At 34.1% G+C, this 26,766-nt stretch overlaps 1 pseudogene; it reads right to left on the bottom strand.

Moving 5' to 3' along the window:
* Positions 1-26,766, bottom strand: part of LOC149258237 (ubiquitin-activating enzyme E1 1 pseudogene) — a 33,542-nt pseudogene that overhangs the window by 6,106 nt on the left and 670 nt on the right.

Raw genomic sequence — 26,766 nt, 5'->3', positions numbered from 1 at the left:
AAGATGTAATGATGGTCATACATATTTGGAGATATCACCGAAAAGGGTTTTATGCTAGACAAATTTGAATAAATACAAGGAATAGATTATCTCCAAATAAACAAATGGAAGTTTGTCGCTAGGACAATACATGCTCTTATATATGTACAAATCCATGCCTTAAAAAGAATGTATATAATTAATCTTTCAATTTAGCTGGTGGATGTTAATAGCTAGGAATCATTATGAGACATTATTTACAACCTAAGACCTAGGACTAACTAATCCTAGATTGGCCTGTTCCTAGAAATATTGCAGATATTCACAAGTATCCTAGATGGGCCTGTTCCTAGAAATATTGCAGATATTCAGTCTTTTATGGGATTTGTTTTTTATTACCATCACTTCATTGAGGGGTTCTCTAGAATCGCCTATCCCATAACGTCCCTACAAAAGAAAGGGGACTTTTTAAGTGCACAATGAAGTGTCAACACAGTCTCGAGCAATTGAAACACTTATTGACATCAACTCCAAAGAATGTAAACTTTGAAATGGGAGCTATAAATTGAAAACGGGAATTCTAGCCAAAAAATCCCCCAAAAACATGATAATTCAAGTCGAAAATGAAAAGTGTTGATACTCTAATAACACTACTCTTTGAGGGTAAATTTTCAACATGTTTTAAAAATGGCAATGAAAACCAATTTTTTGTGCAAAAATTGTGCAAAAAATACCCTGAAAATGAAAAGTGTTGATGTGTTGATGTTGAAATAATGTATGCTTTTTTTCTCCACAATAAATTTTCAACATTTTAAAAAATGACATAAAAGATTTTATCATGACTTTCAAAAATAGTAAAATTTCAAAAGAATAGTGAAAACATAGATATAAAAATAAAAGAAAAAATATAAAGAATAAAAAAGCAAAAACAAAAAAAAAAGGTTAAAAGAAAACAACAAAAAAGTAAATAAAATTATGTATTTAAAAAAAAATGACAAAAACAATCAAATATATAGAACAAACAAAAGAAATCAAACATAAAAAAAAAAAACAAAAACAAAATTAACCAAGAAAAGACAAAAGAAAATCAATGATAAAAATGTTAAAAGTGAAAAAAAATATTAACCTATAAATATAAGAATTGAAAAAAATATGCGAAGAGATAAATATTAAGAAAAACGTGTTTTCTTAAAAAAAAAAATATCTTGTAAATGATAAAAATTTGAAACAAAAATAAAATTATAAAAACTAAAAATACAACAATTTAAAAAACTATTAAAAAATCTGAAAGTAAAAAAAAAATAAAAAATTAAAAACAAATCTGATTAAAGAAAAAAACTAGAAAATTAAACAATTTTAAATAATTTCAAAACACCAATAAAAACAAACTAACAAAAATTTAAAAACTATTGAAATTAAATTTAAAAATTTTTAAAAACATAACAAAAAACATAATAAGCATTAAAAAAAAGAAAAAGTCAAATTAAAAAAGAAAACATAATTAATTATAAATTTTAAAACATTAAGAAAAAAGTCAAATTAAAAAAGAAAACATAATTAATTATAAATTTTAAAACATTAATATTCAAATCTTAGAAAAAGAAAGCTTATTAAAAAGAAAAAAATCAAATTAAAAAAAACATAATTAATTATAAATTTTAGTACATTAAAATTCATATCTTAGAAAAAGAAAGCTTATTAGAGAAACGTAAGGGAAAAAAAATTGGAGGGTGGGCCTGAAATTTGGGAATCGGATTTCAACTTCACCCAATTATAAAAAGAAATAAAAATTGATGAACAAATTATTATTAATTTTTTTAATAATTTCTTTTTCAGATTCCGGGCTGTAATCCGATTCCGAGAATTGGGTTTCAGCCCCGCCCACTTAAAAAAAAATATTAACACATTTTTTTTTTTTTTTGTTAAGATTTTTTTTTAAGGGTGCGGTGTTGAAATCCAATTTTGGGAATCAGATTTTAGCCCCATCGAGGGGTCCATGGGGGGCTACCCCGCACCCCTTGGTGGGGCTGAAATCCGATTCTTGAAATCAGATTTCAGCCCCACACCATTAAAAAGATATATAGGTATATATTATTAAAAAACAAAAAAGAAAGTTTTTTTTTGTTAATATATATTTTTTTTTAAAGTAGGCAGGGCTGAAATTTGATTCTCAAAATCAGATCTGATTCTCAAAATTGGATATCAGCCCTGCCAACCTATATATATATATATATATATATATATTAACATATATATATATATATATACATGTATATACATATATATATATATATATAAACATTTTTTTTAATAATTCTTTTTTATTACTTTTTTCAGTAGGGGAGGCTGAAATCCAATTCTTAGCACCACCCACCATTTTATTTATTTATTGATGTTTTGTTCATAATTTTTTTTTTTAAGATTTTAACACTAATGTTCAAAACTTTTTAATTAATTATGTTTTTTCTTTTTTTCATTTTCTTAAATCAGGTTTGTTTTTATTTTAAAGATTTTTTTAATATTTTTTTAGAATTGTTGCATTTTCTTTTACTTATTACTATAGTTTAAAAAATATATATTTTCAAATTTTTATAATTTACAAAATAATTTTTCTTTTTTGCACTTTTTATGTTTTTTTCTTATTTTTTTTAATAATTATTTTTATATTTATGTTTTTAAGTAATGAAAATTTAAAAAAAGAGAAATAATACAACTAGAAAAATTGTTAAATAATCAACATTTAAAAAACAATTGGACATAAAAAAATTTAAGTGTCAAAAAATGTAACATTTAAAAAAATATATCCATAGTTAATACATTAGAAAATATAAAGTGTCAAAAATATGCCTTCTAAAAAAGGGCTTGATACTAAGTCAATACATTTCAAAATCAACATGAAAATCACTAACATTCAAAAACAAATATTTATATTTGATACATAATAAAATTTAAAGTGTCAAAAATATGCTCAAAAAAAAAAAATATGTGCTCTGTGTCACCGCTTTTCAAAACCAGTTGACGTTTTTGCTACCTCAATGAAACGAGTAATCATATGAGTACCCATTTCAAAGTTTACATTGTTTTGAGTGTTAAATGTTGTTGATCCAGAAAAAGAATTTATTATATGTAGTAACGCTTGTCAAGAAGTATTGAGAGGTGTCTTGATGCAGGAGGGCAAAGTAATAGCCTACAAATCATGGTAGTTAAAGGAGCATGACAAAAAGTATTTAACATATAACTTCAAACTTGCTATGGTGGTACATGCTTTAAAAGTGAGGCGTCATTACCTACTCAGGAAGAAGTTTAAATTAATGACAGATCATAGTAGTTTAATAGATTTCTTTGCACAACCTAATTTAAATGCACAACAGGATAAGTGGACTACATTCTTGACTGAATTTCATTTTGACATAAGGAACCTAAAAGGGAAATAAAACCGCATAGATGATGCCTTAAGTAGGATGGTGTAGTGTATTTATGAAACTTGGTACCATCACATCGAAACTGATGTGTTGGAACAACTTAAATAAGTTTCTCCTAAGGATCCATAATATAAATTCTTATGGAAGAAAGCTAACGAGACATGAAATTCTGGAAAAAAAATTGACTATGGCATAAACGATAGGAATTTTTTGACTTTCAAAGGAAGGGTTTATGTTCCTAATCAAATGACCATAAAACAAATGTTTCTCGATGCATTTCTTAGTCCTTATGCTACCCATCCTGGGTACCAAAAGTTATTCTCTCTAGTTAAGAGGGAGTACTTTTGGCTAAGAGTGAAGAAATATATCATTGTATATTTAGCCAAATGTTTGAAGTGTTAGCAAGTTAAAGATAAACACCAACACCCCACTTGTTTACTCCATCCCCTAACTATTCTTGAATGGAAGTGGGAAATAATTACATTGGATTTTATAACAAGATAACCCAAAACGAGAAAACAACATGATTCCATCATTGTGGTGGTGAATAAATCCAGCAAGGCTACTCATTTTATTCTTGTTAACTCAACGTATAAAATGGTTGAAATTGCAGATATCTTCATGAAGGAAATATTTTGGTTGCATGCTCTCCCGAAAGTAGTAATTTCAGGCAGGGATGGAAAGTTTAAATCCACATTTTGGAAAGCTCTTTTTACAGGGTTGGGTACACAGATTCAGTTTAGCACTGCTTATCATCCTCAAACAGACAGACAAACTGAGTGATTAAAGCAAGTGTTGCAAGATATGTTACAGATGTATGTAATGCAAGAGCCCACAAAATGGGAAGAATGCCTTAATTTGGTTGAGTTTTCATATGATAACAGTTACCATGAGTCACTAAAAATGAGCCCTTATGAGGTACCATACGACAAGAAATGTAGAACACCCGCTAAGTGGAGTAGCCCAGAGGATAAAATGAATTTGGGGTTTGATATGTTGGCAAAACTAGAGACAGAGGTAAAAACGGTTTGACAAATTTTAAAATCTACCGAAGATAGGAAGAAGGCATACACAGATAAAAAGAGGACTTATAAAGAATTCCAGGTAGGGGATAATGTGTATGTTTGATAAAATCGAGGAATAGCACTCTACAGTGTGCAGTTGTGCTAAATTAAGACCTCATTAGTGTGGGTCTTTCTAGGTCTTGGAAAGAATAGGAATAGTATCTTGCAATCTTATCCTTCCATGCCATATAAAGGTTCATAATGTATTTCACGTTTCGTTGTTAAAGAAGTATGTATATGATTCAAGACACATTATTAACTAGCAAGATATAAAAGTAAGTATAATTTAATTTCTGAAATATGTTTATAGTCGATTGGGAAATATATAAACTGATGTTAAAAATTGTATTTTGATAGGTTAAATTGGACAAAGAGTTCTTGGTAGAACCTCTGCGTATCCTCGACCAAAGAGAAGCAATGTTGCAGAGGTGAGTTATCATCTAGGTTAAAGTGCAGTGGAGACACTTTAGCCCAAAAGAAGCCGCCTAGAAGGATGAAAGTCTTATGTGACAAGCATACCCTAATTTATTTCATGGGCTACAATATACACCTAGGATGATGTTTCATTAAAGGGGGGAAGAGATAACACCCCTGAATGACACTAAAATAGCAACATTTACATTTATTGATTTACATAAGACCATGGTAATTAGGCTCATGGGAGCCAATGGAACTTTTACTTATTTTTTTTTTTTTCTTATTTTGGTTATGAAAATGTGGAATTCATGAGAGCTGACTTGTAATAGACTCCAACCTCCATATAGTTACAATGGTTACCCCTTCAATTCTTGGAGATAAAGAAAAATATCGGTGGGAAGAAGGGGGTTCAATTTTATTTTCTTTTTTATTTCTCAAGCTAAAGAAAGGAAATAGTTTGTATTCTTGAAGAATGCTGCCATGGAGGGAATCCTGAGATGGACTAGAGCTAGTTGATAACTATTATACAGGAAAAGGAATTAGACTAGAGTTTGGTCTTGTGGTGTACTGCTTGACTGTATTTTTAAATCGTTGGTTGTTGTTCTGGAGTGCAAGCTCTGAGGGAGAATAAGATGTAATCACCCTTCTCAAGGTCAGGAGGAACATAATCAACCCTGTTGAATTCGAGGGATTTGTGAGCAAGAAAATGAGTATCTATGCCTGAATAATGTGCATTATTTAAAATTTGCATTATTGACAATCTATGCCTAAATACTCGGCATCATTTAAGCTGTTCATTATTTGAGTATCTATGCGTGAATATTGTGCATTATTTAAAATCTAAATTCAGTAGGAAAGAAAGACTGCATTTTATTTTACAAATGTTTTCAATAAAATGTCTAATTTCTTGATTGAAGAAATGAAAAAGAAACGCTTATTAGTTCCTAGTAAATTTTGTGAATGTGTATGAAACATATTGATTACTGTGCAAAGGGGCATTGTAAGTGACCATATTTAACTCATATAAGTTGGGGGCATTGTTATGTATTTAATAGAAGTAGGAAAAAAGGAAACGTGGGGAAAATACTATAGAACAAATTGGAAATTGTTTTTTCAATAAAAAAAAATACATTCAAGCTATGAAGAGGTACTTCTATGGCATGTGAGCCATGGGCCACTGGATATACTAGGGGCCGACCTGGTCTCCCTTAGTTGTCCTCACAATTTTCAATTAAAATAAATTTGTAAACAAGGGTACGTGATAACAATGTAAAGAAACTAAGATATAAATATTAGCCAACGACTTGAGAGTAAGCCAAACCTTGGTGGAAACAAGAATATATATTTCAAGTAAGAGAACTGTATTTTAGAATACCCACGACGTATATAGAAATAAAAATATGAAACAGTGATCAATATAAAGAAGGGAAATGAAAAAGAACACAGATTAAATCTTGTCTTTTTGTAAAAAACAAATATTGTAACCTCAGCTCAGGAGACTGAGTTAAAATTTATAACAATTTTTTCCAGTCGGATACAAGGTCCATCAACCATTAAATTCAGGAAAGGGTTTAACCCTTAAGCTCCTATAGCAATAACCCTACAATCTATGAGGAAAGAACGAATAAATTAGGCACCTGGGCATTGGAAGGATATAGTGTGGTCGATGCTCTTCAAATATTGCTCACACAATGACGCCATGAGTAATTACACCCTTCTCCTACAGTAGATGTCATGCTAACCTACGTCGAAAGGCCACAGTTTGAAAAATTAATAGCGAATGAAAGAAAATTAACTTGACATACTTGAGCAAGAAACCAGTTTCCACACCTACCAAGGGATGTATTGAAGTCAGATTTGAACCCTCGATTGTCAATGTGCACCAATTGGTCCTCTCTACAATAGTTGACTTGGAAAGTTCGCGAAAAAAAACTATATAACCAGAAAAACCCAAAGCATCATTTGATACCCACCACAAGCAGAGGAAGCATGAGGTTAAATTCTGGAATAGAACTACAGAAAGAGTTTTTGCCTGTTGGTGCGAGTAAGCGAGGCAGGTGGAGGAAAAACCATGACCCATGACTGTGTAGGACCATAAACGTTGAGTTCTCCAGTAGATGGATGGAGCTTAATTCCAAATTTTTCCTGTGTTTAACCCACCACAACAAAATTCAATGAGTGGTATGAAAACCCTAGGTGAACTTCAACTACAATATAGAAGTGTAGATGGACTGAACAATTCATTACCTGTTGCAGATAAGTAGATACTTCTGAACCCCTGCGTAAATTGGTGTGGTATGGTTTGCAAAGCTCAACAATCTTAAGTGCCGAACCAAATGGAAAGCCAAAGTTGTGGAGGGGTAGGGTTTTGGTTACTCTAACAGACTCTAGATGAATAAGGGCAATCCAATTTATAACCTCCAAATCCTGAGGTGTAAGTTTGTTCTCATACCATCTACTTCTAACTGGCAACTGCGAGTCATGGACCCACCTTCGAGAACATTGCAAGACATGAAACTGAGCACCTAGTATAACGTTAGTAAGGTACTGGTAGAGCCTTCAATAGCAATGAATGATAATAATTCTCACATATCCATTAAACCCAATTATTAAATTTTCGTTGAGATCGATACTCTCAACACAATAATATTCCACGATGGATTATGAACTTAAGTTACTAAGATTTATTAAAGAGTGCATTCCCCTAATATGGATGGAGTATATCTATGTGGTATAAGAACATGTACTCATAATTTGTTTTGCAACATGTTCATATGGTGTGTTTAGATCATAATATTTACATGTAGCATTTGATATATCCATATGAATTATGAAATCAAGAAGTATAGATAAAAAATAAAAATACTTTCAACTAACCTTTCATTGATATACGAAGTTATGTTACAACTATCAGCTTGATGAAATCAACACTGCGAGGAAGATCTATAACCATACAATAGATTCAACCACACAGTTCTATGGATACTTCTACATGAGTTATGTGTTATCTCTCCATCCATGCAACCATATGCGTCTAGGAGAATCATGCGACTCACCCTCTTTGGTCCCAGGTTTGCAGAGATACAATACATCCTCCTTCACTCTCGTTGATTTCTCCTCTGCTAGGCCAAACAAACCCTTGGCAAAAGCATGTTCCCCCGAAGCCAAAATTGTTGTATTTTGCTTGCCATTATAATCTGTGGATATGATCACACACGAGAGAAGTGGTGGTGTCTAAAAAAATCCTTTGATCTTTTTTCCTTTAAATATGCTACATTAAAGATAAATACCATGGCAAAAACCATGGTGCTCATAAACATGAAACTTAAAAAGCACTAGTAACTTGAACAGTCAAATTTACTAGAACAACCTTAATAGAAGTCAGGTATTATAATTATTTCCAAAATATATTAGAGTTAGATTTAATTATTTTAAAGAAATTTTTGAAGTTATTTGGTAAATATTAATATTGGGCATAGTCTTATATGGGAAATGACCTTTTTGACTACTATTTTTGTAGTTAATTTTAATTAAAATATGACAAAGGTTTTAAAAAAATTGAGTTTAAATTGATTAATCCGCATAATTTGAGTGCCCAAAAGGGTTTTTCATGGTGCTCAATACATTTATGTATGAAAATTGTATTCTAAGCAACAAAAAATCTTGAAATTGTATTTCCAGATTTTGTTGAATTTCGGTGAAAAATCTTGAAATTGTATTTCGAGAGGACCTTCTTTAACGTTAATAAAATACAGAATTTACAAAATGCCACTCATAAAAGTGGCGAAGGAGAACTGCCTCGCAAAAGAACTGAGAACTAGCCAAGGCAAAGGACTCGGCCCAAAAACCTTACCTATCAAAACCTCCAAGCTGAACAAGAATAAATCCAAAATGAAACTAGGAAGTGGACGGACCAGAGCCAAAGAAAAAGGCCCCACTGGACCTACAGAGAACCGAGCCCCAAAGAAACCACAAGGAGGGGCCTGCACCAAACTCACCGAGAAGTGGAACTCTCACCAGAATCAACAAGCAAGAACCAACGGGATCTATCCAATGGCTCTGAACAAAAAACCTCGAGGCAAGATGCACGTCCCTTAATGGGCCCCGCCCCCAACCTGCTTGACTCATCTCCACCATTGCTTAACTAAAATGGATCAAACGATCAAGGGTCAAAACTCACCCACCAAGAAATCTGGAAAATAGCGTGTGATGAGGGCCCCACCAAACAGCACGTTTGATCTTGAGAGTTGTTTTTCCTCACTCCATCGGACGACTGAGCCAAATATTGTGCATCCAAAGTAATCAGTCTTTAGGTAGTAGGGGAGGTGGTATTATGAACGGGCCCATCTCCACGTGTCACTCTCTCAGTGGCATCGCTGCCAAAATTAAAAAACCACTTTTGACTTAAAAGCGGTGCAATGCAATGAACCCACTCCCAAGGCGGTTTTAACTGTAGCAAATGGAAAAAGTGGGTGATGCGTAAAAAATCAACGGTCAGGAAACTCTGACGACGGTCGCGGAGCATAATCCTGATCGTGGTCGACTTTGCCGCATACCTTGTTATACCTCTCATCGTGAACTTATCTATCCAACCTAAAGAAGCCCTCTGACCATGGTCCATTACTGGTTTGATTCTGTTCTTTTGCTTCTAAACTCTGCTTTGTCCTCCTCTGCCTAGTTATGACAGAGTTTTTTCAGATTGCTCTGCTCCATAGTGCTCCACTTCCTTAAAATTGCTCTGTCCTTGCAGCTGACACCTTGATTTGCAAGAATGTCCACCAATTTGTTGGCTTTTCTCCTCACATGAATAAATCTGAGAGTGTGAAGTTCCCGTAGATGTTCTTGGATCTTGTGTAGAACCTGAGTTAACCTCCAGTGTTTAGTGACCTTTTCTGGCCCTGTACCATTACTGATTCTCTTGGCAGCGTTTATGACCAACTTTGAATCCGCTTCTATTATGACATTTTGACAGTTGTTCTAAATAAAAAATTCTAAGCATTGTTTCAAGGCCATTAGTTTAGCCATATTGTTAGTGGATTTTCCTAAGTGTCCAAGGAAGAGGGAGATTATGCTGCCTGAATCATCACTTAGAACTCCCCCAAAGCCATCCACTCCCTGGTTGCCGTTGGAAGTTCCATCAATGTTGAATTTTAGAAAACCTTCCAGGGGAGGATGCCAGTATTCCTCCCCCTTATTTCTCATACTTGCTTCTCTGTCTAGATCTTGAGGAAAAAGCCCCTGCAAGTCTAACAGCTGGAGGATTCTCAACTCTTCAACTGAGCGAGGATTTTTGGGGAAATTCCTAACTGTGGTGCCCACTATCTCTTTAAGTTGTTTTGCTATCAGCTTCACCAGGCTAAGAGGGGCAATCTTTACCTCTTTGAATATTCTCTTGTTCCTTTCTTTCCACGCATTCCATATAATGAAACTCGGCAAGAGATCCCAGGCTGAATTAAGAATTTCATTAGTAGAAAAATTGTTCCTCCAGTTTATGAGAGTGTTAGCAATACTTTCTTTGTCTCTGTCAGACTCCTTGAAAATATTGGTAAAAAAATCCCAAATCCTGTCGGTGTAGATACAACTGTTGAGAAGATGCTCAATATTCTCCTCATGGGTCTCATAGAGATGACATCTGGAGGGTCCCAGCATGCCCCTCTTTTTAAGGTTGTCCCAGGTTAATATCTTCCTGTGGTGAACTAACCACATGAAGAGTTTGATTTTCATCCAACCTTTGTGTCTCCAAAGCTTCTGCCAAGTTTTATTTGGAGCTTGGGGTTCCTGATCAAGGAGAAAACCTTTAGCTTCCTTAATATTAAAGTTTCCCTCTTTGTTGTTACCCCATCTCAGTTGGTCCTGCCCTTCCACTACTAAAATTATTCTCTGATCCAGCATTATTTTGAGGGACTCTACTTGACTGTTGTGGGTCCTATCCTCTCTGCCCTCAATTTTTTTTCCAAATTCTCCATTTACTAGCATTATGTGGATTCTCCCAAAAGTCTGTCACTTTTACTAAATCTTGATTATCAGTCTCATGCTTGAGGCTGAGAAATTCTTCCTTCAGTAGATTCAGTTCTTGTTTCCATTTATCCTCCCAGAAAAGTGCCATATGTCCCTCTCTAATTTCCTAGAAACTATTTTTTGAACCACTTCTCTATTCTCCTAGGCCTTGTTCCATATGGGTGAGCCTTTCCTAGTTCCTATCATACGAATGATTTCAGAAGCCGACCAGTCATTGGCATACTTTTCCTTCCAGATGCTTGCCCATTGAGCTTTAGGATCCTTAACCCACCTCCATCATAACTTGTCTCCAAGAGCCTTGTTGATAAGCTCAGAATCGTCCAGACCCAGGCCTCCTTGGTTCTTGGGTTTGCAGATCTTTTCCCATGAGACTAAGGCCCATTTCCTCTTTTCCCCAGAGAAAATCTTGTTGAATATTCCGAAATTGTTGTAATACTCCTATTGAAGCTGGGAGGGCTGATAACATTAAGATTGGGAGTGCTTAGAGAACTACTTTAGTAAGAACCAATCTACTAGCTAAATTTAGAGATCTGTTTGTCAATTTCCTCACCCTGTCTTACATTTTAGTTACTAGAGGATCCCATATACTCAAGTGACGGGGTTTAGCTGTAAGAGGAACTCCCAAATACTTAGAGGGAAGGGATTCTCTTTGAAAGCCTAAAATTCTGGAGACAAGTCTCTGTATGGCAATATGAGTGTTAAAGAAAAAGACTTTAGATTTGGAAAGTTTTACTTCCATACCTGTGACCTTCGCGAAGTCATTTAAATTTTTTTTGTAAGTAAGTGCTTCTTTAACTGTGGGAATTCCCTATAGCATGGTATCATCTACAAACTGTTGATGAGTCAGAACTTGCCCATTTTCCAAAAGTTGGAGTCCCTGAATTTTTCCCATTACTCGTGCATGCTTGATGGACCGCCCCAGCCCTTCCATCATGAGGATGAAGAGAAAAGGCGAAAGCAGATCTCCCTATCTAAGACCCCTGGAGGGGAGAAAAATTTCAGAAGGAAAGACAATCACTAAAATTGAAAACCTAGAAGAAGTCACAAGGACCATGACCCATCTGACCTAATTATCATCAAAACAAAATGCTGTGAGCACTTTTTTGATGTAAATCCAGTTTACTTTGTCGTATTCTTTCGCTATGTCCAGTTGCATGATCATGCCCACTCTCTTGTTGCAATTTTGCGAGTTCACCACCTTGTGAGCTTGAATTATGTTGTCCAGAATTTGTCTTCCTTCAACATACCCTGTTTGTTCCCCAGAGATGAGCGTGGGCAGCAAGGGTTTAAGTCTGTTAGCCACAACCTTGGAAATTGTTTTGTAGACCACATTGCATAAGGCAATGGTCCTGTAGCTCTCGGGTGCTTGAGCATTATCCTATTTGGGAATAAGCACAATGAAGGAGGTATTGAGAGCTTTCAAAATGGTCTTGTTCCACCTGGAGTCTTCAACAATCTCAACAATATCTGTTTTAACAATATGCTAGCAGGCTTTGAATAAATCCACATTAAATTCGTCTGGACCCGTTGCCTTGCCATTTTGCATTTCCTTAAGGACCTCACTGATCTCCTTTTCAGTTACAAGTTTGTTGAGATTACAATTTTCCTCTCTGGATACCAGTTTAGGAATATGTTCTATTAAGTTCTTAATGAAAGGTTCTCTTCCTGAAAAGTTTTCCTTGGCAATGCCCCGAAAATGCTTTACTAACACTGCATCTATCTCCTCATGGGATTGGAGAATCTGGCCATTCTCATTCTTGATCGAAGAGATTCTGTTGTGATTTCTGTTCGCAATGGTAGATCTGTGGAAAAATTTAGTATTTCGTTCTCCTTCTTTTAGCCAGAGAACCCTAGATTTTTGTTTCCAAAAAATTTCTTCTTGATTACACAGCATTTCCCATTCTTGGTGATATTTCTCTGCTTGTTCATTTTTGTCTTTATCAAAGCCATTCTTGATCAGAGCTTGGTTGAGCTCTAGGATTTTGATTTCTACAATTTTTTTACTTGTGAAAATATTTCCAAATTCCTTCTGGTTCCATTCCTTTAGCTTCTGCTTGATGTGTTTTAATCTCTTGTGTAATGGGTACATGGATGATCCTTGAATCTATAGGTCATTAGCCCACCATTTTTCAATGTTGCTGATGAAATCTAGGTGTGAAAGCCAAATATTTTCAAACATAAATGGTTTGTTTCTTGGGGTACCAATGCCCTTGATCTCCATTTGAATCGGCCAGTGATCTGAGCCTCCAAAAGGAAGGATGTCTACTGTAATTTCCTTGTCTAGAAGCATGAGCTCTTCCAAGATCATGAATCTGTCTAGCTTTGAAGCTACCTGGGAATCCCCTCCTCTTTTATTGTTCCAAGTGCAAAGACCATTATTTGTCTCAATGTCCACTAGCTTCCTATTTCCAGAAAAACTTTGGAAAGCTGAGGAATCTTTGTTTAGTGCTCTTGTTCCCCCTTTTTTCTCTGAGAGAGGTCTAATCATATTGAAATCTCCTCCTATAACCCACGGTATCCCTGCAAATCTATTTCGAAGGTCCACTAAGGACTTAATAAACTTGATCTTTTCATCTAACCTTTGTGGGCTATAAACATTTGTTACAAGATAAGGCTCCCTGTCTCCTACAGGCTGAATGACAATTGATAAATAATTCCTCATTTCTTCCGCATCAATAATACCTATTTTTGGGGATTCCATAGGATGGGGATACCCCCTGCTGTATTTTCTACTTTGACTTCTATAAACTCATATCTGCTGAGCCACTTACTATGGATTTGTCTTATATTTTGGACAAAGCTTTTCATTTCTTGGACAAAAATTATATCTAGAGCTACATGTTTCATTCTATTATTCAGCATTCTCTATTTTCTTTTACTTCCTAGACCTCTGATGTTCCAAGTTGTAAACTTCATAATTATAGATTGGTAAAGGAGTAGCTGGTTAGGTCTTTCATCTTACCTGAGTCTATCATGAGCTTCCCACATTCCATTAATAGCTCGTTCTGCTTTTTTCTGCCCCTTTTTTTCCCCAGGTTTCTTGGAGCTAATACTGGAGTTGATTTTACCACTTTCACTCCCTGCTTACCCTGTCTTTCGCTGTTGTGATCTTCTCCCAAGCCCTTTGTCTGAGTTTTCCATAAGAATAGCTGCTTTATTCGATTGCATTCTTCTTGTGGTAGAGATTCTACTCCATTAGTTGTACCCTTACTCAAGAACCCTTCTAGATCTAGGTTTTCTCTGTCGAGAATATCTTGTAACTCATTGTCTTCCATTTCCATCTCGCTCTGGGTCATCTCCTGATCCATATCCATCTCTGGTTCACTCATCATTATCTCTTTCTGTTTTTCCTTTACCTGCTCCTGAACTTGTTCTTCTTCATTTTCCTGTTTATCATCTTCATCCTTCCCAACTTGATTTTCAACTGCTGTGTCTTCCTCCTCTTCAAGAACCTAGAACTCATTTTGCCTCACTTTTTGGTGTCCACTTTGGTGTTGTTTTGGCCCCTTTTTGTCGTTTTTACCTTTGGGAGTTACTTTGTGAAAGCCATTTGTTTCTTTCATTGTGTTAGGTTTGCTTTTGTTCTCTGCCTTACTGAGAGGATAGTCTCTTAGAAGGTGCCCGCGCTCATGATATTTTTGATATCTAAATGGTATATGCTCGTAGTCAATCGTCTGCACCCATTCCTCATCATAAACCTCCAGTATGACCTCGTCCGAAAGAGCTTCAGATAGGTCCATTTCTACACAAATCCTAGCAAAGGGGGTATATTTTCCCCTTCTTGTTGCTTCAGAAGTTTTAACAAACCTCCTTAATTTATTTCCTATGGCTATTAGTGATTCTATTTGCTAATAATCTAGAAGTAGCGAATATAGTCTTACCCAAACTGGCACTAAGGTAAAGATTTCCCACTCCGGCATGAAGTTCATCATCCATGGCTGCATGTAGAGCCCTGCTGCTGCATAGAAGTAGGGCCCACCTTCAAACACTCTGTCTTTGTCCTCAATGTTTGCAAACACCACAATGAAAAAACCCCAAGATTCTAGATGAAGATCAATGCTTCCTTTAGGCTTCGAGTGGTATCTCATCCATGTTTGTAAAGCCTTTTCGGTGGGCCATAGTCCCATGAATTTTCATATGATTGCATAAGTCTGCATGTGCTCCCTGTGGGCCTGCAACTCAGGGTTATTTAAGATAACTCTGGGAGTGACTTCAGCGTTGGGCTTGCATGGTCCCTTTTGTTTATTGTCTTTTGTTCCCAGTTTTTTATCATTTTCCTATTTGTCTTTTGTGCCAACATTCTCCTTCTCCTTGTTACTTTCTATTTCTTGTTCCCTATTTTTTCCTCCTTCCATCGTTTTGCCTCTGTCTCATTTTCGAGGGGCCTTGCTCTTGTTAACCACAACCTCTCTGAAGGAGGGAGTGGAGTTCCCTCCTCTGCCCTCGTCCATGGAGAAAATCCCACGCAGAAACCCAACGTTTTGGTTTTCCGCTCTCATGGTTATACGTTTACTTAATGTATATATAGTGAACTCAATATTATTTTTTATTATAATTATAATGGCAATGAGAGGCATTCTTCATCCGTGGGTCTTTGTAATGTTTAACATTTTGACTTAGTCAAAATAAAACAAAACCAAATTAAATTAAAAATAGAAAACATAAATTTTTCCAACTAGTTTTTTCCCATGGTATTCTTAACCTATGCTTTTTTTTTTATGGTACTCTTCTTTAATGTGGCTTATTTAAAGGCTAATAATTAAACCAACCTAGATCCATATTCACTCAAGATCTACTAAGAACTAAGAGTGATCAAATCTCTTTGAAAGAAATTTCAGTGTAAAAAGGAGATTTAATCCCTCTCACCACTTGGTAGATCCAAAATTAAGATAAATCTAGCCTAATATAATAATTTAAAATAAAATAATAATTCAATTATTTAATTATTATTTTATTTTCAATATATAACGTATTTTGAAATGTTTTAATATTTGTAAATATTTAATAATAATTTAATTTAATTTATATAAATATAGTAATTCAATATAGTTAATAGCAAATTATAATAAAATAAAATATTACTTTTTATTTCTAAAATTAATTAAATATAAATTAATATTATTTTAAAAGTTAATATTTTAATTTTTTAAATGATAAAATCAGTTCTGAGCCGCAATTAATTATATATAGTATTAGGCCACAAAATCTTAATTATATACAGTATTGGACCACAAAATCTACAGAGATCAAACCATGGAATTAATTGCTAGATTCATAAATCTATTGAATTTAGAATTTGATGTGAATGTTAGGACTCGGCATTAACGAAAATTATATTCATATGTATTTAGAAGCCAATACGTACTGGTTTATTTTCAATAATTGTTATAACTAAACGGTAATCAAGTCCAGGTAACCAATATAAGACCATCTTCGATTCACAGATGGTAGTAGAATGATCAATTGAATTAAATTCTATGTTAGGGTTTAAGTCTTCATGTAGGCAGGAGTTTAACTTTTTATTTATTTATTTTTATTAAATGGGTTAGGAATTTGGTAGGAATGTGTTGGAATTATAAGTTAAAACTTCGCCTATTTATTTTATTTATATATTAAAACTAAAAACAAATTATGATTTAATAGTAATTAAATTATGACTTAATTAGACCACACATTTATATAAAACATCTAAAACAATCCATTATCACCATCAATGGATAATTATAACTTTCACAGCAATCCCTCCGAGTGCTCACGTTGTTCTCTGCTGCTGAATAGTTGGTTCCACAGAGTATTTCATGGCAGTGGAAAACGGACCCCGAGGGACACATACATACACAGTACGGAGCCCGTGTCTTCACTGAGTTTTGGATTGGATTATGCGAGCTGATTGTTGTGCTTTTGCATTTATAACCATCATGCAGTCTGCCTCCTCAGTGGCAGCAACAACAGCAATTGTCAATATTAAGCTTTCCCTGGAAAAGTGTGAAGACACGGATTTATGCAAATATAGGTCACATCTTTCTGGGTTTTCTCCAGTCTGGTCTATTTGTAGCTTACGGCGCATGATTTATTTTGTGTGTCCTATTGATTGTGAAGTAGCACAGTAACTTAGCTTGCACCAGGCGCTATTTTGTCTCTGCTATTGATTGTAGCATAGTAACTTAGCTTGCACCAGTCGCTCCTGAGCTTTCTCTTCTGATTGATATGAGAATCTATCAATCTCCGAGAATTTGTCCTCTGAGTAGCATATGGCCAATTATCTTGCATACGATATAAATAGTGTCCTATCCTAATTAGCTTGTACCACTTTGAGAATCTTCCCTATCTCCAAGATTCACATGACAACGCTTCTCATCCTTTGCCCTTTCATTGATTTACTGATCCAAGAAATTGATGGCCTCTCACAACCAATCAGCTAACTCCTGGTCACATCGAGTCCACACTCCTTAATTACTTTCTTCTCTACAAAAGTCAAATAAATCGACCGCCATGTGCTTAGAGAAACGCAGACAGCAGATAGAACAAGCGTACGAGTGAAGAAATATATGTTTAGTGAATAATTCTTTTTTTTACTTATTTGAATTGAAGTTTTGGAAGCATGTTGCGAATGATTGAATATTTTTTTTAAGATATTTGATTTGAAGTTTTGGAAGTAAGTTGTGAATAGTTGATTTATGATATTTATGAAATAGTTATATTTGGTGTAATATTTTCCATAAATATTTTAAAATTTATAAATTTTCTAAAAATGAGTGAGAAAAAACTAATAATACTTGTTTTAAAGGTGTTTTGTTTTATATAAAATAATTTGTTATATAAAGAGATATGGAAATAATCTTATTTTAAATTTTAGTAATTCATAAATACCTCTTTAAATGGTGAGAAAACCTATCTTAAATACATGTTTGCATAAATTTTATTTATTTTGTATTACTAAAACAAGTGATATTTAAAATAAAAAACATAACAGGTATGGTGATGTGGAAAATATGAATTAAAATTAAGAATAGATTATGCAACATATTAAGTATAGACATTGTGGGCGGGTTTTTTGAAATGAATATGATGAATATTATTTTATATATTTATTAGAATAATTACATTGATAAAAGTGGTTGATCTATTTTTTTTTTTGAAATGAATATGGTGAATATTATTTTATATATTTATTAGAATAATTATATTGATAAAAGTAGTTGATCTATATTTATTGATGACATTTTCCTATTTTTCAAAAATAATGTGTTTAAAGACATATATCAACAATTTTTAATTATGTGATTGTATTAGCTGAGTAATGTATTAAGGATGATTAGTATAGTTCTGAATGAAAATATCAATATAATTGGTATAGAACATACATACACATTGTTAGTGTCGCTATCTTCATTCCTCCATCAGTGTGCAAATTTCTCTTTTTGCATGCATAGTAGGTGTCTCATCTAATCAGTTGCATTCCATTAGGTCATGGATCAACTGGTGGTAGTGGTTCATTGTTAATTTCCCTCATGCCATTTACCTGCTGGACTATTTTCACATGTTCACATCATTTATTGTCATTTTATGTCCTTTCATTTTCAAAAAGCCATTTTTAGGGTTTTAGGTCTCATTAGGTCTGGGGTTTGCCACCATGGTCATGAAAAACTCAATAAAGGGTTAGCAAGCACATGAAGAGGTCTAATAAGTTTATCAGATCAAAATTTCACTAACGATAAGCTCAATAAGTGGTTTTTACTTCAAAACTCTATTTTGAGGTGAAAACAAAGATTTTTTTTCTATGTACAAAAATTTCATGTAATTTCAATATTTTCTATATGTAGTAAGTCCAAAACTGCTATCCTTGCTCACCTGGCAAACTCCAGCCACTGTAGACAAAAAACACAAGCATCAATGCATCAGTTTGCCAAGTGATTAAGAAAGTTAAATCAAATGAAAAACATAGCTTATGACCGAAAGTGACTTTGACATTAGAAAAGTGGGTTTGAGATAAGTAAAAATCAAAAGTCATCCATATATAAAGTGAAAGGAGTGCCATTTGTCATTTCATTGTGAAAAATACCCTTGCAGAGAAAAACATTGCGATTTGGAGCAAAGGAGATAAAAAACGTTGTTTTCCAAGCAAACTTGCCTGGCGCTGCGCATCAAAGGCAGTGCACTGCACATCAGGTTGGCGCTGCGCATCAGAGGCAGTGCACTGCACATTAGGCTGGCGCTACGCATCAGTGGCTGTCTTGCAGTGTTATTTTTCACGGGCGCTTCGCATTAGGAAGGTGCCGCGCATTGGGCCTAGTGCATTGTGCATCAGTCCAAAACTTCCTAAATCGTTCCAAATCATGCAATAACCCTAAAAAATGCTACATTTCCATGCTACAAGTAATTTAACATCATCCAAAAGCTGAATTTGAGGTCATACATGTGTTCTTCATGAATCTTGTATGTTGAAAGTGAAACCCTAGCTTGTCTTCACTATTTTCCATTTTATTGTGCAATTTTCACTCCACCATCACTAAAAGCATCATTAAACCCTTTTCACTATTTTATTACCCTAAATCACTCCATTTATCCCATTTTCCATATCCCACTCCCCTAAAACAAATAATTGCCTTCACCAAATCCTAAATCCCTCACTAAATCCTAGTTTCCCAAAACTAATCCCTTCATTCCCCAACTCCATTTCCCAAGAGTAAAATCTCTTCATACTCATCACTTTTGTCCTCACTCATTATCATTTCTCACCACATATTCAACAAATCATTTTCCTAAGACAAGCACCAAGCACCATGGCTAGAAACAATGATTCAAGTTATGAAGAAGAAACACTAAGTGACAGTTCAAGAGAAACAAATGTACAACCTAGGAGACCTCACAAGGGTGGGAAAATAATGAGAGAGGAGCTTATTAGCATTGTTGAACTTCTTGCTTTTCCCCTTTCCACCACTTGTTTCAGATACCAATCTTGCTTTGAGTTTTGTGAGATGGTTGAAAGGGTTAAGTATCATCATGAATCAGCAAGGCAATTTATCATAAACAGGGAGGAAAATATGGTACACCTTGGTGGCATCAATTTCACTCTTTCACCAGCCATTATTTCAGAAGCAACTAGGATGCCAGATGTGGGGGAAGGATGGAACAAAAGACAAAATATCAGCAAGCCACACTATCAACCATACATTAGAGCCGAATATCATAGTAAATTGGGCAGGGTGTTTCCTTTCAAGTTTTTGGAGGACCAGTATGTTCCACTTATGAAACTCATCATCAAATACTTCACATGTGAGGGTAGGTTCTCTAGACTCTATGACTATCATATCATATTACTCATGCATTTCACCAAGGTTAGAATGATGAGTATTCCATATTTCATTTGCAAAAACATAGAGAGGATGATTGTGCTTGCAAAGTGAAAACCATACCCACAACAGCTCAATAGCATTTATCACTTTACCTTCATTAAGATTATTGTTGTGCATCAGCTCACTCAGTTGGGAGTGTCATGGGAAACTTTCATTGCACATGAGATCTTCAAAGGGCCTTAAATTTTTGCAGATCTTTAGGAGGAAGGTGGACCTTCCAGGCAACAAAGAGAGCATGAAAGAAAAACTGAAGAGGCTCACATTCCTGTGTTTATAAATTATGAAAAAGGTACAAGAAGACTTTTTGCAGCTACCAAACGAGTGCTATCTCCACCAGGGGTGAAAGGGGTCTCATTTCCTTCACCGGATCTCAGGAAAATGCTATCTTCACCTGGGTTGAAAGGGCCTTTGCCTTCTTCTTTAGCAGAACAGGTACAAGACAAAGGAAACCAACCATTGCATGACAAAGGGCATTCTGAAAGCCAAGACAGGGATTTTGTTTTAGTTGAGGAAGATGATAATGATTTGGGCTCCTAAATCTCAAGACTCAAGGACGTGGTGATCAAGGAGAAATAAGCTAAGATCCAAGCCTTATCACTTGACCTTGAGAGGGCTAAATGGATCATTAACAACCTTGAGCAACAGAGCAAGAAATTGGAGGACAAACAAACAATCATGGAACTACAAACTATTAGGGAAAACGGGCAAGTGGGAAAAAGGAGAAAAAGCAAGATGACATCACTAGAGTAAGACATAGAGGGTGACTAAGAATCATGGTTAGAAAGAGTGAATGCCCACCTTGAGAAGCTACTAGATAAGGCTAATAAGGAGAGGAACATGTTGCGCCACATGGGTTATCGCTACTTGGCTTGGAACAAAATTTGCAAGACAAGGATAAGAAGCTTAAAAGCCAAGTTAAGGAGAGCCTTAAAAGCCCAAAAGGAGCAAGATAAACTTAAAATATTGGCTAAAGCTTCCTCGGCTTAGCAAAGCAATTGATAAGCTTGCCTATTGCCAATTTTGAAGCATTTTGGAGAAATGTTTTTCATTTCATAAATTTTTATTGCAAAACATAGGAATTTTCCTTTGATGCACAACACCACTGGCGCTACGCATTGAACTGGTTGGGAATTTTGCAAAATGGCTTGCATTTTTCGATTCCTCATGGAAAAATACTAAAACCCAAAAAGTTTCATGAAGTTTGGAGGAGATCTGGGTCACCTAAAGGGAAACAAACACCTAAAAAATGCCCTCTCTGCCACTTTTTGGACCCACAGGAAGCAGTCTTGGGAGAAGTGATTTTTGAAGGGGCAAATGGACTCCAAATCCAAAAATTCTAGTTGTCTTAGAAGGAAGACAAATAGATATTTCTAACAAGCCCTCTTGGAGCTAATTTAGTGAAGGCCTTCAAACTCGGACTTCAAGTGGCATTGCGCATCAGGCTCATGGCAATGTGCATCAAGCAAAATTTTGCCAATTTTGCTCAAAAACTCAACTTTTTGCCTAGTTTTCTATTAGTTTGACTTTTTCTTCTCTCATGGTCAAATTCATGATGTAATATGATGTAAATTGATGTACTATGATGTAAAAATGATGAAAAATGACTTAAGGAGGTAGATACAACAGTTTTAGGTGGCTTTGAACTGACTAAACTAATTTCCATAGCTTTAGAGGCAAGTTGTTCCACCACCTATTTTTCAGTTCCTAGTTTAGATCTTGTTGAAACGGCTCCTTGACTCCTGGATTCGACCCCTGATGGCTAGCATAGGTGGTTTGATGCCTATATCTTATACTTTCTTAGTGATTTGTCAAGGTTGGACTCTTGTGGATGCATTGAGCACTATTGTACATCACTTTTGTAGTTTGGCAAGGAAATAAACCAAGGTTTTACAGCATTTTCTGGGACTCTTGTGGTAATATGAATTAACATTGTTTTCTTCTCATTTTTCTCAGTTTATCTTATGTTTATGTGTGCCATCATCTCTCTCTTTCTGCATAACTAAATGAATCAAGTTTAAAAGGTGGAATCCATTGGTGTTTCAATGCTCTGCGTTGGGGTTTATTTAGTTTTACATGTTTTCTACTATTTGAAGAGGACTCATGACATTTGCATGCCCTCTGTAGCTCCTCACCAGCCTTTAGACTCACCATTACATTCATTTCAAAGTGTTAAAACACTTGCATACCTCGCCCCACAGAAACCTCTGTAAATATGTGTTGATTTCCTGAACCCAAAGTTGCCTTCCCCATCCATCCAGCAACCAACCATTAAAATCAATCAAAATCCTCTGAGCAAGCATACCTAGCCTAAAATTAGTATTCATATCAGTCATCTCAATCCTTCCCTGATATATTTTCATTGAGATTGACAAGGAGAGAGTCCTCTCCCGACCTGGTAGGGCTAGCTACCAGGTTAAGCGTGGTTTGATGTTACCCTAGACCTGCCTTTCTCAGTCTAAGGTAGATTTAGGCTATAACACACAGATAGATTTTTTGACCATATAAGATTATGGTTTTACATGGCTGACTATAGTTAGTTATGTTTCACCATAATTAACTTTGACTAGACATGATTCGTTATGTATTATTACCTTTGATTAAAATTGGCTTCAGCCAACCATGGCTTACTTATGGGTGAATTTTGTTGGCCATGCTTTAATATGATTATCTTTAATTATTCATGGGTAACTTATGGTTAAACATGGTAACAAGAATCAAGAATGGTACTTTTGGTTCACTATAGTTGACTATATGGTTTACTATGGTAATGTCATATTGTGATGTTTATCATTGTTGACTTCTGTCAAATTGCTACATTTATCAAAAGTTTTGTTGCAATGTTATATCCATCAAGGATTATGTCATATTATAACATTTCTAAATGATTATGTTAAATTGTGATGTTCCCTAATGACTATTTCAGATTCTGAGGTTCACATTCTTTTTATTTTTTTGAATTGTAGAATTCCTCAATAGTTTTGCTATGTTGTGATTTTCATTAAGGGTTGTGTCGCCATGTAAGATTCCTCAAGGGGTAATTTTAAGTTCAATGTTCTTGGTGGTCATAATTCATTATGATATTCATATTAGTTAATTTACATGGAAATGGTATATTCCTTAATGGTTATGTTGTGTTATGATATTCATTGAGGGTTATATCACATTTGTAATGTTCCCTGATGATTATGTCACAATGTCACATCCTGGTGGAATTATGTTGAATTGCTATGTTTTATAGGGTTGTGTCACATTGGAATGTTCGTGAAAGAATATGTAATATTGTGATGTTACTTAATGTATATGGGCTTCACCTTTTTCACGAATATTTTATCATGTTCATTCATAAAGGGTTTTTTTAAACAGTCAAAAATAGAGTCAAGAGATATTGGAAATATTTGGGGTAAATATGTTGGGTATCATGGGGTTTGTAGGTTTTCCCATTGGTTATCCACTTAGTAAATATATGTTATGGAACTTATGTTCATGACATATTAAAGAATACACTAATTTTACTAGATGTTCATAAGGCTCTCCCAAAATCGAGTTGTTGGACCCCCTCTGAATACATATTTTTAAGAAAAATAACCCATATTTTTAAAAGATATCTCTTATTTTTACCAAAACTCTCCTTTTTATATCCCTCAATACATATAATCCCCCCTTTACCTCACATCACCCACACCCACCCTCAATATCTTTAATATATTGACTCTAACTTTCACAACTTAAGAAATCCTTTATGAATGAATGTGCTAAGATATTGGCCAACAATATGAAGTCCCCAGAGGAATTGGGGGATATATAAAAATGATTTCTAGTAAAATCATAAGATAGCTAGTAAGAAATGTTTTTACTTTTAACTGAAATATGTATTAGGAGGGTGTTTCGAAAAAAACATTTGTGGAAGTATTTATCGATATTTAGTGAGATTAGTGGCGTTGTTTATGATCCCATAAATACTAGTGCTATGTAATAGGTTTATTGCGTGGAGACTTCGTGTGTAAAATTGTGATATTTATTTTTTCTTTCTTATGTCGAGTGGATGTGTTCCTTAATGGTTATGCGAGAATGAGGTGTTTTTCAATGATTGAGGTTAAATTGTGACATTCCTAAATGGTTATTTCATATTCTGATGTTGAATGTTGTTGACTTATTTTAACCATAGTTTTCTTTAGTTAGCCATGGTTGACTAGGGTGATATTATATAACCATATTTTAATATGGTAATGTAACATTACGACATTATTAATAAATTTTCTTAATCATGCTTGTCTTTAACTACCTATGATTTAACATACTTTGGTTAAATATAGTTGAACTTGATAGGCTATGGTCGAACTTGGCCATCTATGGTTGTCTTGGTTGATTATCATTGGATTTGGTTGAGTATGCTTAACTTTATTTGATTATAGTTAATTATGTTTAATAATGCTTTATTATGTAAATGGTGATTGCAATGTTCATTTTGGTTGTCGAATTTCTATTTAATACATTCTTTAATCATTATGTCACATTTTCATATCCATCAAGTTTATGCCACATTGAGATGGTCATCATGAATTATGTTGTATTGTGATGTTCCCCGGGTTTTATACCACATTGTGAGATTCATCTTCATCATGTTATATCAAATTTCTATGTTTCTCAAATGTCACATATGTCACCATGTGACAAGTCTTTATCTTTATATTTTAGTAAGGTGTTCTTAAATGGCCACGATTCATATTAATATTCATTTGATTGACTTATAAAAATTGTCTATGTTCGTAAATAATTATTTCATAGTATGGCATTCATGAATGGTTATATCATGTTTTTTATGTGTATTAATGGTTATGCCACACTACAATAATAATGGTTATGTTACAATGTAATGCTTATGCATTTTCATTCTAATGTTCAAGTATAGTCATCCTATTATGATTGACTATGCTTATGTCTCATTTCAACATACATCATGGTTGAATTATGTTGAATTTCTAGGGTGTTCAATGTTATGCCACATTAAAAAAATCATAAAGAGTTATACTGCATTACAACATACCTCAATGCTAATGTTGCATTGCCACATACCTGAATTATTATGTTGGGTTGCAATATTCATCAATGTGTATGTCATATTGTAACCTTAATTTTAGTTTAATTATGTTGAATTGTTACATTCTTGAGTACTTTTGTTTTCTTGCAACATCGACAAGGTTTATGTCGCATTGCAGTGGCCATTGGCTTAGTATGGAAATGTCATATTATGATGTTGATCGTGGTTGACCAATGTTGAATAACGAGATTCCTCAATGGTTCAGTTACATTGCAACATCCATCAAGTGCTATGTCATATTGTGATGATCATCAAGGGTTATGTTGGATTGTGTTGTCCCCTAATGATTATGTCACACTATGATAATAATATTCATTATGTGATGTCAAATTGTTATGTTTTGTAATGGTTATGTCACATTGGGTTATGTCACATTGCAACATTCCTTCAAGGATATGTTTTAATGAGATGTTCCTAAATGGTTATGATGCATTTTGATATTCATGCTAGTTAACACATAAGAAATATCATCTCTCAAACTTTTTTGGTTACCATTATTGTCATATGTTTCTTTGAGATAAATCACTTTAGACAATTTTTGAATCCATGTTTTAGTTCAAATGATCCTTAAGATCAAGAAATTACTATGTTACCTAATGGTTATTTCACATTACAATATTCAAGAAGAGTCATTCCATGTTTATGGTTTCTTTAATGGGTATGTCACATTGTAATATTCAATCATAATCATCCTATGGAATACTAATATTAACTATGGTTATGTCACATCATGATGTACATCATGATGTACATCTTGATTGATTTGTATTGAATTGCTATATTCTTCAATGTTATGTCATATTTGTGATATTCGCAAAGCGTTAGGTTGCATTTCAATATTTATTTGATATATATTAGATAGTATGTCAATTAATGGTTATCTTACATTGTAAAATTAATAGTGTTGACGATAGTTTACTTTAAAAGATTTACTTCGAAACCATGTCAATGCAACATTAGAAAATTCCTTCACTAATTAAAGTAATCCACAAACTAATAAACAATATTATTATAAATAAATGTTCTAAGAGTACAAAATACATATGCAATAAATATACATTAAAATAGATGGATTCTAATATGTTTATTCTTAAATCCTTATGAAGTGATTAATTTAATGGTAAAAATAGCACAATTATTTTATTCAACAAATCCACACCATGAAGACTAACAAGACAATTTCTCATTTACCAATGAATACTAAGAAAGACAATTTATCATTATTAATTTGATAGAGTTGTAGATATCCTATATTACATTTTTTCAAACTAATTATAGATGAGCTATTCAAGGGTGCAAAATAAATTTTGCATCTCAAAACAAAAACTTAATTAATAAAAATTAGAAGGTCCAGATATTAGAATGGTTCACCTTATTCCTTAGGAAAAGTACACAAAAATGAAATAAAACCT

This window comes from Pinus tabuliformis, chromosome 6 (genome assembly GCF_031772625.1).
Source record: "Pinus tabuliformis cultivar Carrire ecotype Pingquan chromosome 6, CPIR1, whole genome shotgun sequence".
In the NCBI taxonomy this organism is placed as follows: domain Eukaryota; kingdom Viridiplantae; phylum Streptophyta; class Pinopsida; order Pinales; family Pinaceae; genus Pinus; species Pinus tabuliformis.
The sequence above is the reverse complement of the archived record's forward strand: the minus strand, read 5'-3'. Positions and strand labels throughout refer to the sequence as shown.